The sequence below is a fragment of the Eschrichtius robustus genome, chromosome 20, assembly GCF_028021215.1.
Source record: "Eschrichtius robustus isolate mEscRob2 chromosome 20, mEscRob2.pri, whole genome shotgun sequence".
NCBI classification, from domain to species: Eukaryota; Metazoa; Chordata; class Mammalia; order Artiodactyla; family Eschrichtiidae; genus Eschrichtius; species Eschrichtius robustus.
In genome coordinates, this window is record NC_090843.1 from 22,543,718 (window position 1) to 22,546,977 (window position 3,260).

General features: G+C 48.3%; 1 pseudogene; it reads right to left on the bottom strand.

Annotated features, from left to right (window-relative positions):
* Positions 1-2,511: 2,511 nt before the first annotated feature.
* LOC137755671 (U1 spliceosomal RNA) lies at positions 2,512-2,688 on the bottom strand (annotated as a pseudogene).
* Between the last annotated feature and the right edge of the window lie 572 nt (positions 2,689-3,260).

Here is a 3,260-nt window from a genome sequence, read left to right on the forward strand (position 1 = left end):
AGACCAGGTTTCCTTCCTCTCCACCAGCTATTTGCTCTACTCTCTGGTAGGGTTGAGACTTCTGCTCCAACAGACCATCCCACGGAATGGAGTGGGTGGCATTTTTAAAAAATATATTTATTTATTTATTTGGTTGCACCGGATCTTAGCTGCCGCAAACGGGATCTTCGTTGCCGCATTGGCATGCGGGATCTAGTTCCCTGGCCAGGGATCCATCCGCCTGCATTGGGAGTGTGGATCCTTGGCCAGTGGACCACCAGGGAAGTCCCTGGGTGGCATCATTACAGTGGGCACTCAACAGTTATCCCAGATACCAGATTTGTAAGCCAAGAGATAATTGACAGTAGTGTCCCAGGATTTGGGGCAGAAGTGGCAGTGCACTGGGCACTGGGAACACCTGGGTTCCCAGCCGATAGCAGAAGCCCCAGACCAACCGGAAATACTCCTCAGGAAGGAACAGTAGCCAGGTTCTCCGCAGACCGTCACCCGCTAGACTGTAAGCTCCCTGAAGCTGCAGCCTAGGTCTCTGCAGACTTTGTCTGCTTTGCATATAGTAGATGTTCAATAATTTGTTGGATTAAAACAATAGCTATTATTTACCAAGCTTTTAGCCTAGCATCAGGTCAAGCGAGTGCCATAATCTATCTCATTTAATTCTCACAACTGAGACAAGGTAAATAAAAATTCTGACTTGAGACTCTCAAGATCCAGGAAAAACAAGCCTGGGACATTCTCCTGTTGGCTAGAATCTTTCCTGGCCCTACCGCTCCTTAAATATTGACATCCCCAAAACTTTAGTCTCCTCACCCAATCCCCTTTCCTAGGTGATCTCAGCCAATCTCATGACTTCAGCCACAGGCTAAAGGTACCAGATCTAAACCTACCCAGAGCTCCTTCCTGGCCCTGTGTTAGAATAGCTAACTGTTTTCTGGGCATCTTCTCTTGGACATACTATAGGCTTGACCTGGCTTGACTGTGCTCATTATCCGCCTGTCCCTGCACTTCCTAGCCTGGTTAATGACATCAGGGCATCTAGATCAGAAACCTTGGTTGGCCTCCTCCCTTACTCTCTCTTCTCTACACTGCCTTGGCTCAGTTCACGCCCTCAGCATCTCTTGCCTGATCTCTTGCAATCTATTCCTAACTGGTATCTCTGACTCAGCTGACTCAAGTCGTGCTCCTCCTAACTGTCCAAATGCACCATCTAAAACTTAAGTGTGGAGACTTCCCTGGCGGTCCAGTGGTTAAGACTCTGCGTTTCCAATGCAGGGGGCACGGGTTCGATCCCTGGTCGGGGAACTAAGATCCCACATGCCGTCCCACATGCCTCATGGCACGACCAAAAATTTAAAAATGAAAAATAAAAAAATATAAAAGTTAAGTGGGGCTTCCCTAGTGGCGCAGTGGTTGAGAATCTGCCTGCCGATGCAGGGGACATGGGTTCGAGCCCTGGTCTGGGAAGATCCCACATGCCGCGGAGCAACTGGGCCCGTGAGCCACAAATTACTGAGCCTGCGCGTCTGGAGCCTGTGCTCCGCAACAAGAGAGGCCGCGACAGTGAGAGGCCCGCGCACCGCGATGAAGAGTGGCCCCCGCTCGCCGCAACTGGAGAAAGCCCTCGCACAGAAATGAAGACCCAACACAGCCATAAATAAATAAATAAATAAATAAATTTATTAAAAAAAAAAAAAAAAGTTAAGTGTGACCATTTCACTTCCCTGAACGCTCCAGTGCATCTCCACCTCCAGGAGTCCAGATTATGTGCACAGTATCTCAGGTCCCTACTTATTTAAAACCTTCTCTGCCGGGACTTCACTGGTGGTCCAGTGGTTAAGAATCCGCCTTCCAATGTGGGGGACGCGGGTTCGATCCCTGGTCGGGGAACTAAGATCCCACATGCTGCAGGGCAACTAAGCCCAAGCACCACAACTTCTGAGCCCACACGCTCTGGAGCCCACGCGCCACAGCTATAGAGAAGGCTGTGCGCTGCAGCAAAGAGCCCTCACACTGCAACAAAGATCCCGCGTGCCGCAACTAAGACCTGACGCAGCCAAATAAATAAATAATCAATTAATTAATTAAAATAATAATAATAATAAAAATAAAACCTCCTCTGCCATCACTCTCCCAGATGTTCACGGGGCTCTATACTTGTGCCCCCTGCCCCTTCCATCCATTTCAGTGCTACACCCTTGCACATGGTGTTCCCTCTGTCTGGAAAACCTATCCCTGCCTTGAGATTATAAGTGCATATTTTTTTAAATTAATTAATTAATTAGTTAATTTTTAGCTGCATTGGGTCTTCGTTGTGGTGCGCGGTCTTTCTCTAGTTGCGGCGAGTGGGGGCTACTCTTCGTTGCGGTGCGCAGGCTTCTCATTGCGGTGGCTTCTCTTGTTGCGGAGCACGGGCTCTAGGCGCGCAGGCTTCAGTAGTTGTGGCTCGCGGGCTTAGTTGCTCCGTGGCATGTGGGATCTTCCCAGACCAGGGCTCGAACCTGTGTCCCCTGCATTGGCAGGCGGATTCTTTTTTTTTTTTTTTTTTTAGTCCCCCACTACCACAAATTATGCAGTCGAGTTTCCCCCATTTGAGGAAATCGCAGGGGTCAGCACACTCGCAGTGCAATGAGTGAGCCTCACCCTGGGAAAACCACCTTCATGATCATGGTATCTCCCCTGCCAGGTAAGTATGGCAGGCGGATTCTTAACCACTGCACCACCAGGGAAAGCCCTAAATTCATATTTGTATACCTAGCACCTTACACATGGTCTGCAAGGCACTGCAGGTGTCACACTTGCTGGCCTCTCTTTACCTCATCCTATTTTACTCCTCAGTCCAACCTCAGAGGCCTACTCTGCCCTCTCCAACTCGGTCAAATTCCCTCCCCAAGTATGCTTTCATAGCACCATGGACTTTCCCTTCGTAGCACTCAATCCTGTGGCAATTTTACATCCATTAAAGTGACTATGTGATGACTGTGAATCTCTCCCACTAGAATATAAGCTCCACAGGAATAGGGGTTGGGTCTGATGGTCAATATATATTTGTTAAGTGCGTAAAAGCACACAATTTTTATAGACATTAGGGGCTGTGTGGTGTAGGAGACAGAACACAGCTTTAAGATTCAAGCAGGCCTGGGTTTAAATCTCAGCTCTGCCATTTACTACGTGACCTTGAGAAAGTTGCCATATCTTATCAAGGTCAGATTCTTCATCCATAAACACAATGCAATACCTACTTTATAGGCATACACATAATGTAT